Source organism: Astatotilapia calliptera, chromosome 10, assembly GCF_964374335.1.
Source record: "Astatotilapia calliptera chromosome 10, fAstCal68.1, whole genome shotgun sequence".
Taxonomy (NCBI): Eukaryota; Metazoa; Chordata; class Actinopteri; order Cichliformes; family Cichlidae; genus Astatotilapia; species Astatotilapia calliptera.
The window spans coordinates 32,073,098-32,088,575 of NC_137431.1; the positions used below are offsets into that span (position 1 = coordinate 32,073,098).

The following is a 15,478-nucleotide window of genomic DNA, read 5'->3' on the forward strand; positions in this document are numbered from 1 at the left end:
GTTTTTTCCCCTTGCATGAGCACCAGTAGTTTGATGGACACCTTTTATGAACTGCTCACATGTTCTACATGAGATATTACTGGTTTAAACCAGAGTACTCAGTGAAACACCCGTCTGCACTTATGCAATGTCTCTGATACTGTCTCCTCTCTCCTGCAGACAGATGGACAGATAGAGCTTCAGGGCGGTTTGAGAGGAAAGTGAGAGGAAAATGAGAAGAGGGACAAAAGTGGGGTTTGAGAGCAGAGAAGGGGGGAATTTGCTGACTGAGTGATAATTTGAGGATTAGACTTTGGAGCAGGAATCAAACTGAGCGGAGCAAACGTCTTCCCACATCCGCCTGGCACTGCACAGCAAAGTCATTTCCATGGAAATTATACCCCTCCCCCCCGCCCGTTGTTTGTGTCCACTTCGCTGCAGGGTAAATAGCACCTAAACCTTCAGACGCCGAGCGAACAAAATGTACAGAGAGGCTGAAATTATATTCATGGAGATGTGCGTGCTTCCTCGAGTCCATCGGTTTAATGAGCTGCGTCTGTAAAACCGACCGGACACCTGCAGGGTCCATCCATTACAGTCGTCCTCTTATTTATCTTCTATCAAAGTGTGATCCAGCCATCGGGCGGGTCAATTAAGAGGCTGGGTTTTTATTTATTTAGTGTGATGGCCTGGCAGAGCTCGCAGTCTTTGCACTTCATTACAGCTTCCTCAGACTTTGGCCAAACTTGGAGACACATATAATTAGTTTCCTGCTTTCAAACATAAACCACGACTCAAAAAAGAAATCAGTCAATTAATAAAATGCGAAAAACTTGTCTCTCTTTAGTTCAAACTTTAGCATCTAATGGTTTATTTTCTGAAATAAGACTTATTATAACTGGACTGATTATGCACAGTGTGAGCTCTGTGATTGCAACCACAAATTTGAAACATCGAAATCGTATTTTTAACAAAGCAAAATAATACTTAAAGTTGGCCTTTCTAAACCTCGCAATAAAGGCTGCGATATGTTCAGACTGTGGAGGTTTAATAACTGCAATCAACTCCTCGTGTGTGTTTTTGTCACTCGCCCAACTACAATCAATCAGTCTGTTTGTTCAGATGTTAACAGCTGGGAATTGTTATTAAAAAGGCATTTCTGCAGTGCTTTATTCGACCAAAGTCGTGGCTGGGAAAGACTCGCCAGAGCTGAAAGTTTCCAACTGACTGGATTTCCAGCTTAAACTTTTAGCCGATGCTGTTATCATCAGCTTCATGCTGTTGAAAATGTTGTCTTCTTAGCATCTCAGATTCATTATAGGATAAATAGTTTTATTTAAACTAGTTCAAACCACTGTAAGGGTAAAATTGTTCATTTTTTAAACATATGTTGCTCTTGTGACTGTAAAATTGTAAATGTGCTGTCTTCAGTTCTGTTCATGTGCAGTGAGTTTGTAGTTAGGATTTTAATATAAAAGTATAAATGTATTGTATTTTAATTTAGCGGCAGTTACTGCTGAGCTGCAAGCTGCTTTGCAGCCCACCTCCATATGCATTTGTGTGGGTGGGGTTGCTTCTGGTAGTATCCCCACCTTATGCTTTCCCAACCTGTGCAGACGTGGGGATGTCCCACGTCAGAGCCAAATATAACATGCAATGTGCTGCCAAATATAAATGACTGCAGCTGGAAAAACTTTACCGCATCATAGGTTGACCCGAATCGTGTGATTTATAAATTCTATTTGCAGGGTCATTTTTCCAGTCATTAAGCAAATGTTATTTTTGACAAGGATACCCCGACTTTTGCAAAGTGATGATTTTCTTGACTAGGTGATAAAAGCCAACCTGGCCCTTAGTGAAAAAAATAATCACCTTCACAGTAATTAGTTCTGTTTTCATGCAAACAAAGAAAAACAGCTCCTTGTCCTTCTGCCCGCTTCTGTTGACATCTTTTTGATCAGTCCATCGTTTTAACGATGAAGAATCTCCACAGTTTCAGCAAGAACTCGTGTTAAAGTGAACCGCTAACACATTTTGACTTTGATTTGCTGTTTACACGACTTTGAGGCTGATTACAGGCACTTAACATGATGAGGGACTTCAAGTATTACGATAATTAGCAATATGTTTGTCATATTTTAGACCCAATTAGTAGCAAACAAGTGGGGTTTGGGGAGTAGTTTGTGCTCTCACACAGGTGATGTGCAGTCCCTGCTTGTGAAGCCTCTAATCTGCCTGTACCTGCGGGGTTTAAAAGCAGAGGTCGTGATATGTGTATGCTAAGTTCTTGGTAACTTATTCTGCTGTGCGTACACGCAACAAAAAAACCAGAAACTCTTCTGCTGAAAGACGACTGTGCAGAATTTGATCTGTCCGAAAAAATGATGAAACCCAGCAGCTCCTGGTAGGTGACTTTCTCTTCACGATGTAATGTGTTCTGGCCCAGCAATAGATCTGCATGATACTACTAGGAAGTATCCCTCTGCTGCAGCGAAGCATGGAAACACCGCCTGGGGAAACCAGAAGCAGAAAAAAGCACTAACTTTGACTTTAAGTTTAAAAGGGGAGCCATTATGCTCATTTCTTACTGCATATTTTTATTCGTAGACTCGACTGGAGTAATTTTGCATGATTCACTGTGTAAAATATTCCTTCATCATACTGATCCTCGGTGCAGCGTCTCAGTTCATCCTGTGTCTGGAAAAAGGCATTTTTAGCTCCTCTGCTTTTAAGCTGGGATTTTTCCAACTGGTTACACTTTGTAAACACAAGATACAACAGGTCAGCGACTTTTTGCTCATATTATCATATTTATTATTCTTATAAATGCTGATCCCATTGTTTGAAGCTAGATATGAACATCGCTATTGAAACAGTATGTATAGGGCTTTAAAAACAACCAAGAGTGACATGAGAGGCCACTTATACTGTTTCTAATTTTCATACTATATCATATTAAATAGACTTGAAAAAATGTTGCAGGCTGCGACTACACTCTAGTTTCTTACTGCACCATAAAGTGTAGGACATAAGCTTTGCATTATCATACAGTACATACATCTTTTTATTTTCCCACTCTGTCCCACACATCCACATCTACTCATCCTCATGCCTTCAGTTTCTCACCTACGGCCGGGTATCGTCACTGATTTCTAGAATCGATTCGACTCCGATTCACGATTGAATTCGATTCAATCGAATTGATTTGAATCAGGGAAATTTTGCCTCAGACAGTCAGAAATATTATAATTCCAATCATTTATCAGTACATATCCATATTTTTATATGTATAAAAAGAAAGCTGACACTTGTGAGACTTCATCAGAGGTGTAAGGATCACAGCAGATGCCTTTGTGTCAAAGTAACAGAGCATAAAACATAAAAATAACATGAAGGAGATTTTCCTGGCTTTTTATAGCAGATAGCTTTAAATATTCTGCAGTAGAACAAGAAGAGAAGAAAACCATGAATCAACATATAAACATTACCTGATGCTGCTGAAGTGAAGCAGAGCAAAGTTACAGAGGTTTAATTAGAGACACAGCTGAGCGTTTTGAAATTTCCCGTAATTTTAAAAAGTTTACATTTCGTCAGTAACAGCGGAAATGAGGCTTTCTTGTCGAACGTCAGTTAAATTAAAAAACAAACAAACAAACACAGCGGCCGGCAGCGCCGTACATGATGGTAGACTGGTGCGTAATAAGCAAGCGAACAATGCAGAAAACAGATTTTTAGATGGGAAACTGGTCTTGAAGTACAGAGAGAGAGCTGTGCATGAAGTGTGATTTAAAGGTCAGAGGGAATTCATGACGATGTTTATGTGAAGTGAAACATGAAGCGTAGTTTGGATCTTCTTTTGCTGCTGGTTCAGTCAAATTTGGTTGGAGAGAGACAAAACCTGCAGCTTCAGAATCAGCGCAAAAAAAGACGTAAACACAGAGCGCAGACCCGCCGACGCATCAGAATCAGTGAGCTGTCGGCTTTCAGCCCGACGGCGTGTCCGTTTAGTCAGGTGAGAAAGCTGACGTCTCACTGATTCTGATACGTCTGCGGCCGCGCTCTGTGTTTACGTCTTTGTGCAGAATCCTGCTGCAGTTGACGTTTTTAGCTGTTTGGTGGTTGTCGAAATTTTGTGAGGTTTAGCCTGAGATTCTGGTGTTTCGTACAAACTTAATTTATGTTTAAAAAGCGATTCAGGATTTTAATGAATCGATATTATTCACGCTAGAATCGATTTTAATCAAATAACCCCCATTCTCATCGTATGCGTCTGTGTTTTTTAATCTTTGCACTGGGAGTCCAGCAGACCAGCTGATCTGCACCACCTTGAAGATGAGAGCTCTGACATGATTAATCGTTACATTGTAAACTAACTCTAACGCTGTTCCCGGTCACAAAAACTGGAAACAACATCATACGTCTGCTGCTATCAAAGCTTGAACATACAATTAGTGAAATAACCATTACAAATCTTATAAATGGTGAACTTTAGTTTGCTGTTTTTATTCTCAAAGGCGTCAGTATTTCAGCTGTATTTCCAAAGAACGGTGCATAACTGTACAAAACGTCCGTTCTCTTTCTGTAATCTTTGTTGTTCTATAACCTTTAACTGTCTTTAGTTTTCACCTTTGCTGTGAAGGTTGTGATCTCTTTGCTTCTCCCTTTTCTTTCTCTCTGTCTCCCTTCATGCTTCCTCGCTCTCTCATCTCTTCTCCATTCCTTTGATGTTTTTCAATGTTTTTTTTCCTGAGAGGTATTTTAGCTTCTCCTGCTTTGTCTGTCTCTTGTCTTTTCCACTTTTGTCTCCCTTGTTTCTGTTCTTCTGTGTGTGCGTACCTATTGCTGACTTCTTTTTTTTTAAACTCTGTCACGTCCCTGAGAGAGTACAGCATGACCGATTGGCACTTACCAAAGAAATTGTTGTTCTAAATAGTCCCAGACTCCCAAACAACGCAGCAGTGTGCATACAAATGAATGCTCGGTCCGCATCAGAGAAGATGGACAACCGCGGCGAGCACCTATAATGATGATGCTGTAGATGAGCGCAGAGTGCAGTAAATACCACAGATGTTTACCGGAAACCATCTTTGAAGTGCAGAGAAGTCAAAACCGCCATCAGTCAGCTTGTGACGGCACAGGAAATGAATGCAAAGAGGTTTAGAAGAATAAGATTGTATAATACATGAAAATCCTGACGGGCTGCATGTGTAATATGCTAAATCAGTGACCTCACTATAATTAAATATACTCGAAAATGGCCTGTTGGTGTTTACCAAGGCATTAAGAATTAACTAATTAGTAATTATGATGTAACGGCAGAGGGGGAACAAAAATCAGAAATATGTCATTTGAGTCCTGCAGAGTGAGACGTGTCAGCGTCTGACAGGATGACATTTTCCAGTTTCACAAAATACTGATGTGAATCTGTCACATCTGGGCTGTATTCTCAGTGTGATTTCTGCTCTTCAGTAACATCTGGGCAACTTATTTCCAGAGTTTCCCACTTGTTGTTTTTACCGGGTCACCCCACTATAGCACACTCAAACTGACCCCTTTGTGGAGAGAAGCGGTGTTCCTTTGAGTCACGTCCACATGCTTCATTGTTGTGTGTTTCTATGAATGGTGAGCCCGTGATAGATCTTCTCTGACTGATACATTTAGGGTCTAAATCCTAGTTTGTCATGAAACAAACTGAGATGGTGTAATGAATGAAGCAAGCACGGTGGATCAGCGGTTTGCACTGCAGCCACAGAGTATAAGGCAAGAGGTTCCTGTGTTTGGTGTTTACCTCAGATGTGACCAGTGAGATAATTTGCTCCATTATCGATTCCTCCCGCCTCCATGTAATATGTTCTTTCCTCTTTAAAGAGGACATGAAACACTAAAGACTTAAAAGCTAATTTACAGCACTGAGCTCTGCTCTCAACAAATCACTGCTCAAAGTTACAGTTTAAAAACGTGTTTAGCGCCATCTTCTGTCAGTATGGAACATGACGTCATGTGGTTGGTTGGTTGCAGCTAATAGACTTGCATTAGTTTATGTTAGCTAACTAGGGACAGAATTGATAACTCAGAGTAAGAAAACGACACTAAAACTAGAAATCAGTTTAAGTGGATCACTTTAGTGCTGCTCCTGGCTGGAACGATGAGTTTTATGTTAAGAAACCGAGGATCTACTGTCCACTTTCACTGTAGCTGTGTCCCAAAACGTTGGCTGCATCCTTCGGAGGACCCGGCCTTCGTGGTCTACGTGTTCAGCTGTGTGAAAACCCCGGAGGAACCCACCCGATGGATTAATAAAGTTTTACTTAATCTAATAATCTAATAACTTTGATCTCAGCCAAACTGATTTACTCTGGAACAAATAAAACACAGAAAAAAGCCAAATAATTAAATTTTTAAGTGACTTATATATCACGTTTAACCTGAGTAGCGAAAGACAGCAGGGGTCTGAAAATGATGAAGCCGGGAGTCCGCTGCTCTTGCCGGCTTGAGTGACCCCCGGCTAGCTATCGAGCGGGTGGGTAACAGACGTTTCTGAAAACGTCGGCGCACTTTTGCAAATATGCGATGTCTTGATAAACTAAGCAGATATTTGAAGTTTACACAGCTACATTCTCTCCTGAAAATATCTTAAAAGTTTATTTTGTGACCCAGAAAGATTAATAAGAGTAATTTTAAAACTTAGTAGCAGCCGCCATTGTTGGAAACTGAAATTTGGCTGGGCCGTGCTATGAATTCTGGGCTATGGTGGGCCACGAAGGACACACCCAACCCATCCTTCAAATTCGGGGAAATGAAGGACGCATTTGAAGGAGTCGACGAATTGGGACAGGCTTCGTCGCCTGGCTGTGACGTAATCGGCCTTCAAATGCGGCCTTCAAATGCAGCCTCCGAAGGATGCAGCCGACGTTTTGGGACACAGCTGTCTCTTTAGCAGTAAGTGGCTGTTCACTTTGTGGCTAGCTGCCAAATGAGGACTGTGTGGAGAAGAGCCTGTTTGAGTCACCAGACCGACAGCCTGGACTCCACATTCCAGCTTTTCCTCATCAGGCCGGTGTACCGAGCCGTGCAATCAGTTGGCAAAGCACATGTTCACGAGATGCGATCAGCGTTATTTTATGCAAAATCTTCTTCAAGATGGATTTCATGTGAAGAACTAAAAATCAATAGATGTTCTGACATTTCATGAACCGACTGAGTTGAGTGGGAAGTTTGCATGTTCTCTCCATGCTGAGTTTCTTCTGCTACTGCACACCAGCTGGATGCTGCTCATGTGTTGATGATGCTCAAAAACAGCTTCTTAATCCTGACAGTTTAACTTCTTGAGTTTTATAACTTCTAAGGTTATCATTTTTAACCGTGCATATAAAAATTAACAAATATATTTCAAAAGTAACAACAGTGTTGGAGGAAAAAAAGCCACAGTCACCCCAGAGGCGGCTTTGGAGAGGATGTGGAGCACATGCACGCAGGGTTTAGTTCAACTCGACAGCCAGTCTGTGCTCGTTAATAGACTGACTAAATCCTCTTCCACTCAGCCGCTGTCGAGATCTGTCGAGACAAACCCTCACACTCACTTACCCTGCCTTTGTCAAAGGTCACATAACCCTCCCCCTGGTTTCATTCAGCGGTGGAAAACAAACCAAAACTTTAGGATTCGGTAAAATCTCTGCAGAGCAACTCCAGCATCTGACCGTTGTCCGTTTTAGCTCTGAGGATCCCTCTGTGATCCCTCCACTGTTCGAGGTTTTGATATTTACCCTTCTTTGTCCAGCGCTGTAAACCTAAATACTAAAAGTATTTAAGCAGATTAGTTGCACTTTTAGCTAATTAGCAACATTATTTTAGATTAACTTAAATTTAACTCAATCTTGTCGATTTAGGATGAATTATATTGTTTTAATATGATTTATGATTTTATCCTCAACATGACATGGCTCAAAGCGATGCTCCCCTATTAGCACTCTCCACTGTAGGAAACTAAAGTGAAAGCAAAGACCATCAAAGATCGAGGTTTGAAAAAGCAAAGCTGTAAATGCTGAGCCGTATAAGATTTTTACATCATATTTATTGCTAAGGTGCACTTCTTTTCATATTAAATAAACAAAGCAGTGACGTGGGTGCTGCTGTGAGAGCACAGACAGGTCAGTGCGGTGATGCGGCGATGCTTCGCTCAGCGACATCATTTCAAACTGTCTCCAGTTAAGTTTTGCAAAACAAACGAGGTCATGTTACAGAGTGACTCTGCTTGTGTTCTAATTAAAGAACAGCAGACAAAGACCTGTCGAGTGTGGGTAACATAGAAACAGCCTGTCCGTGAGGTTGTATAAACTAAAAGAGTTTGAATTAACTTCATAACTAATAATGATTAAAGTTTAATGAAGAGGTACAAGTAGACCGTAATTAAGACATTGAAACCATGCAAAGTTCATAAAAAGTTTTGTTTCAGTGTTTTAATTACTGCATGTATCTTTACGTTGTCTTCTTAAACTTTTTAATGTGATGTGGGGAGTCCGGCTCCTTTCTGTGTGGAGTCGGCGTGCTCTCCCCGGGTCTGCGTGGGTTTCCTGTGGATACTCTGTCAGGTTACCTGGTGAATCGGCCGTAGGTGTGAATGCTTGCCTGTCTCTACGCCTCGCCATTATGTGCCTTTTAACTCCGTGCTGCACTGAAGGTTCAGGAGGTTCATTATTTGGTCCCATTTGTGCTAAAAACCAAAGGGCTCACATCACTCTAAAGCACTTTGGGTAAAAGTGCTCTTCACAGAGAGCGCTCTTGAAAAATAAGTGAAATGTGCTTTCATGCAAGAGACACAGTGAAAGCTGATACATTGTAAGTTTTTCCTCAAACTTGTTAATGAATGGAGGCATGTCAGGCTGGAAAACAGATGGCATGTGCAGCTTAGAAGCACTGCAGTGGATTTTATTCTCTAATCTATACTGGACATAAAGTTAACAGAATCTGAAAACAGCTAAAATGTATTTGCGTCATGACAGAGTGTCCACTGTGGTTTAATGATGGCTTCATGTATATCGATGTCGTTCAGTTTTGGATTCCTGTTGTCACTGTCTTCAGTCCCAACCTCAGCCTTTTCTCTCTGTTTCCCATCCTTTAAAAATGGCTTCTTCACAGCTAACCTTGCACTGAGACCATTTGTGATGGGGCTGATGTCCAAAGACTTTGAAAGACCTTCAGGACGTCTGGAGAACAACTGCTCAAGGTCACTTTAAAAAAATGACAAGTGTGGCTCCTGGGAAGAAAATAAAAAGTGCTGTAAATGCAAACTTGCAGGACGTTGTTGTATCGCATGGCTAAAACAACAGTTTCTAAAACTATTTCTGTAATTCTGTACATGCATGATAACAGATCACGCTCTTCACTTCATCACTTAATAAGATAAGATAAGATAACCTTTATCAGTTACACACGTGGGAAATTTTCACATTTGTTAGTGGTGGATAAATGAAAACACACTATTACGATATTTCCAGATAATGTGCGGTTTCCATGGAGACCGCGGTTACCTGCCACTTCATTTGATGACATTTGAAGACTACAAAAGATCATTTCACCTGTTAATGAGTTTCCTAAGTCATGCACCTCATCACCAAAGGTGAACAAATATTAATTTGAATAGCGACCTCAGAGCAATGTCACATTCAGATCCCGATCATCACTCTGGATCAGTAATATTTTCCTGCTCTTAAGTACATTCGCTATATCAGTTGTTTCATACAGCGAACCACTTTGCTTTAAGGCACAGCCTTCTCTTTTTGCTGTCTAATTTTACTTGAATTTTATTTACCAACACTGGAGCGCGGCCAGTAAAAATGTTCCAGAAGGCACCAAACACAGTCTAGTTCAGATACTGGGAGCCCAGCAAACAGCTGTTGGTAACAGCTGCCCCTGCTGGAGCACCTGTCAGTGCAGCCACTTTGACATTAAACCAAAACAACCATAACAAAAGATGTACGTTCTGTTTATGCCTACTTCCAGTTTTAGTTACAGTTTTGGATATAATCCACACCAAATTAGACAAAAGCACAGTTTGGGCTTCTGAGGACCAGCTGAACATCAGTGTACCCATCTCCTGATGGCACGCCTACCACAAAGCTCACATCATCTTCAGCTGGTTTGCTGGAAATGAAGATGAGTTGAGCTCCACCATCACTAGATGTCAGCCTAACAGAGCACCTTTGGGTCATGGATGTGCAGACGACAACTCTGCATGAATCGTGTGATGGTGTCATGTCAACATGGCCAAAAAAAAATAAGAGGTGAAGAATTAGAAAGTGATTCTGTCATAACTGGATCAGTGATGAAAACGCAGTGTTTCTTTTTTGCCCTGCTCACACTGAAATATTCATTGTGGTAATGACAGAATGCCATCTTTAGCAAATATGTTCTTTCCTGACGGATCGTCGATGCCAAAGCCTGATTTAGAGCTGCAAGAACTGTTTTTATTTGGTAAACCCCTGCTGATCTCGAAAGGCATGTGGAAGCCCACAGCAAACACCAGTCACGCTTCCAAGAATGCGTTTCCAAGAAGCTGCTTTTGGCTGTGAGATTAATATTTATTTACCGTGGTTTTGGAAAGAGGAGTCATGTGCCATCTGGTTGATTCTCAGAAAATTCACAAGCCCTCTCGGAAAAATCCCACAAGGACTCATCGGATAGGCAGAAAGATGCTGCTAACGGATGCACAGCTAAGCCAGTAGGAGGTGTCTGATATTTCCTGGATCGCAGTCAGTTCCTGTATAATACCAGCGAACAGAGACTGAGGCACTACACCAGCTACGATTTCTACTGGAGAGGATCCCCTGTCTTTGTGCCAGCAGTACTTTGCAGCACAGAACAGAAGTTTCACTCGTCTGCAGCTTCAGAATAGCAGTTAAGTCGAGTTGTTGCGCCACACTGATGCTGATTAAAGAGCCGAAACACATAAAATACTTGGAAATTACTAGAAGAAATATATATTTGTTATTAAACACAGAATTTAAGTGAAAAATGTGCAAATATGGAAAAAATGTTGACAATGGCTGTAAAGAAAAATTGTGATGTGAAGTTTTGTTCCTACAGACTGCACATTGTTGGATATCTTGACATGAAATCTGGCAAACGAGAATTTTATCGGGACGAAAATGAATGAAATGCATTGCAATAACTGTGCATTCAGTTGGACTATTCACATCAGCAAAGCAGCAAAAACAGGCATCAGAGTCTGAACTTGCTGATGGTCCTGAAATAGCCTGTGCTCGATACATCTGCACCAGGAAAATGTAAACTCAACAATGTTTCCATCCATGTTGGAAATGCTTTCAGAGAGAGGTGATGAACTCTGATGAAGAGACCAGGGCTGATGTGCTGAATGTGCGGCCCGTCGGTCACCAGAAGGATACTTTTTGTGGAAGTCACTGACATTTCCTTCTCTTCACTGTGTTTAAATAACATCCTCGTGGACTTTTAGATTACCGGTCTACTTACGGGGTATTTTGTTTTTGAATCACAGCTCATCGCAAATCTGTTAAATGCCAATTTGTTGTTGGGTGGTTTGACGAAACAATCGTGAATCTGGTGTCTGGGCTTTGCAAGGCTGCTTTGGATGTTAGCGTTATTTTACTCAATTCAATTCTATCCAATTCAATAATTTATTGTCCCGCAAGGGGAAATTTAGTTTAGCAGCAAGGGCAACAATAAGAGTAAACAAAGCAATAATAAAAAGTGACGAGACAGTTAGTTACTATTAAGGAGACGGGTGCAGTAGCGATAAAAGAAACCTGGAGTTGTTTGGTCTTCCTCACAGGTACTCTAAAACGACGACCAGAGAGCAACAAGTTGAACTCGCTGTGAAGTGGATGCTTAAAACAATTAACAATAGATTGAGCCTCACAGCACCTGTTTGTTATAAATGTCCAAAAGTCCGTCTTGCCAACGTCCTGAGATTTTGCTGGCAGTTTTTCCCAAAACTCCCAGTCGATCCTTGTTCTTCTGAGTCATGTTACCAAACCAAGCAGCGATACAGAAAGAAATACAAGATTCAATAAAACTACAAACCATACTAAAGATGAAGTTGACTTCATGAACTCTTTTCTTGGGCCCTCCTGTAACTGAACCACAGCTCATTGCTTCACAGAGAGGAAAACCCACTCTGACTTTAACTCTGCCTCCTGTCATGTGCTGCAACTCGAAGCAGCTTTTAGACGTCTTAAACCCCCTCAGAACAAGCTACGCTAACATCCATGTACTAGTTTCCCCATCGAGACCAGCATCCTGCACTGAGTGATGCTTTTATAGGCCGCGATGTCATTAAAACAAGTACTAACAAGATGTGAGACTAAAACGACGTGTTAACACAAAATCCGTGGATTCGCTGTAAATATAAATTTGCATTGTTATTCCCCTCCAGCCGTCAGAGTCGGCCGTTATATGTAAACACAAATAAGCTGTGAAAAGTTCAGCAGAAGTGCTCTGCGACTAAAGTTATTGTTGTTATTATTCAACACCGATACTTCCCCCAAGGCTGCTTCCACGGCCGAGCGTATGAGTGTTTATGGTTCATGACACAATTATGATTAAGATGTTAGCCTCTCACTGCCAGTAGCTGGTAAGGAGTGAGCAAATAAAAAGTGGGGTGGGGGGAGAAGAGAGCGAGCGAGCGAGCAGGGAAAAAAGACACACAATTTAGCATCAGTGTCTCACTCCTGGGACACCGGCGAGGAGCACAGTGCTGACCTGTCACTGCGCTGGGTCTCATCTAAGAGGACTCTCGACTGCTTCCTCTCACACCAACCTAAAGCCTTTCTTTCTCCTCCTTTGCCTCATTTTCTTCCTCACAACAGATAATTCATTCATTCTCCAACAGAGATCTGAAGAGTTTATGCAATGCAGGTGACAACTCGATTAGTAACTAGTAATGTGACGAGTGGATTCAGTTCATTACGGCACGTTAATGTGACGACAGTGTCGCCTTGCTGGGGATCTGTTTGCTCCCGTTAACTCTGATTATATCACAATTCCTTGAATCCTAAACAATTTCTGTGTGATCTGAAAAACCAGAGGTGGGCCGATTGATTTATTTAAGTTTATTCATTATGAGCTCCTAAACGTGAACAGCCGAGCTTCAGTTCCTACGTTAAAGAAACACTGGTGGGTGCGAGTGCTACCCCTCAGCCTCTCCTTAGATGTGAGCTATAAATTTGAAAATCCATGAGATTTTCAGAAAACATGACCTCTGACCTTCATCACGAGGTTGAGGTCACTGAGATGCACCATGGTATCAATTTGAAATACTTATGATTCTTGAGTTATCGTGTTTAAGACTTGACCTCTGAGACTTAAATTCACTGTTGATTTTTAATAGATGCATTTGTGGTATCAATTTGATCATTCACGAGATATTGTGTTCCCAAAGTCGGTCGCCCACGCCACCCACCCTTCCCCGTGGAGTACTGACGATACCCCGTAGGCCTTTTATGCCGAGGGAGAAAACAGTCTTATAACCACGAAAATAATCAGCTTCTTTGAAAGTGTAGTCCTCCAAAAAAAAACAACAAGTCCATCTCCACGTTGAAGGGTTGCCATGTTTCACTGGTGAAGGGTGCATGCAACAGTGATCATGCAGCAATATGTGGCGTGCAGAGCAGCCATATGTTGCTGTAAAACGCAGCATGCAAATGCTGTGAGTTTGATGTCTGTGCTTTGTTTGACGCCACTTGGATTAATTCTCTTAGAGAGATTAGTTAAAGGATAACATTTCTAAATGCTGCACAAAAGCAGCACAATAAATTCAAAGAGTTTGACTTGCAGTGGGAGGGTCTACCAAATCTGAGAGATCTCAGTAAAAGCTGCAATTTTGATTTTATCTAAACAGGAAAAACTCAGCACCCGTGGAGCATGAAAGTTTACACTATGTGCAACGAGTGTGCAAGCGATTAGGGGTAACATTAGCAGCCTAGAGAAATACGATTTAATAATAAAAATAATATTCCCTACAGTGGTAGAAAGGAAAGAAACAGCCTCCTTCACTACCAACAGAGACACACAGGGGTTAAATGCAGGGATTTAGGGCCTCATGTTATTTTTGGTGATGGTAAAAGCAGGAAAAGTCGATCCCAGGAGCCTCTTTATGCTGCCAAGGAAATGCTTCTTCATCTTTACCTCCCAGTCTGCTGCCTCTCTGTCTAAATACTGCCATCATGTCAGCTCTTCCTGTTTCTTCCCCTCATTTACCCCCCCACCGCCCTACTCTCTCCCCACCCTTCCCTGTTTCTCTTACCCATCACTGCCTGTCTGAGCACACTTTGGAGGGTGTTCAGCTCTGTCTGGTTGAAGTCCAAAACATCTAAATCACCACAGGGGGTGCCGATCCAGACTCGGAGCTTGGCAGCGTCACTCCCACTTCTTTCCGATTCTCTTTTCCCTCCGCTAATACTTGCGTGTCTCTTGCCGAAAGCCACATCTTCAGGTTTTATTTTGCTCTGCTTTAATGTGATGACGTCCTCTCTGCTCCTCTCCGCGTTAAATCCAGTCTGTGATTAAACGTTTTAACAGATAATAAATTCATGCTAGCAGAGAACCTGTTAGCTTTGGTGACATTAAAGATTAAGTTACTGTAATTATACTTGTGAAGTATGGCCTCAGGGCTCACGGGCCTATCTGTTCATAAAGGTAGATCTATGATGAGGTTCTGCTCGTATGGCTCGTATGTCTGAGGGCACGTTTTCAGCTAAAATTAGCAAACACTGATGTTTCTGTGCTTGTGGCATGCAGACAATAGCACCTGCATGTGTTAGATGTTCTGCTGCATACTTTTTACACACGTCTGAGCACAGGAGCCTGTATATGCACAAAATAAGAGGTACAGAGGATCACATTCGAATGTGTTACAACTTAAGTGTTGGCCTGTAGTCACTCAGATGCTTCCTAAAAGGGAGATGTTGCTAAAGATATAAGAATTTTCTCTGGTGTCACTCGTATTATTAATTCTACTGTTCATGTGCACGGAGGATGAAAATGATGACGCAGTGAAGTGAACAATACCTTTATTTATATTGCATGAAAAGACAAGAGCACGCAATAATGTCAAAATTAGTTTAGGACAGAAACACGATATCGGCTCTTTGCTAACATCTGCACAGACGGCATGCTAACAAAAAGCTAGCTAGTTGTACCATTTCCCATTTGGGGAAATGGTACAACTAGCTAGCTTCAGTGCTTCCTGTTTCTCATGAAAACATTTTAAAGGAAGCGAAGAGCAGACAAATGGACACATTTCATATTGAATGTCAAGGAAAACAAGATGTTTATTAAACCATGTGCCACAAAGCTCACTGGTAAAAACATAAAAAAACCAACTTATTTTATTCTGTCTCAACTTTAGATTAGGTATAGTTAAAGTTCAAGAATTGCTATGCCTTAACTAAATGTTTTAGTCAAAAGACAGTGATTAAATCTAAATCAAAATTTGCAGTCAAAATAAAAAACAAAACAAAACAAT

General features: G+C 41.4%; 1 protein-coding gene across 2 annotated transcripts in view; it reads left to right on the forward strand.

Moving 5' to 3' along the window:
• The window catches only part of sgcd (sarcoglycan, delta (dystrophin-associated glycoprotein)), a 449,906-nt gene that overhangs the window by 272,580 nt on the left and 161,848 nt on the right, over positions 1 to 15,478 (forward strand). The gene's annotated exons all lie outside the window — the stretch shown is intronic.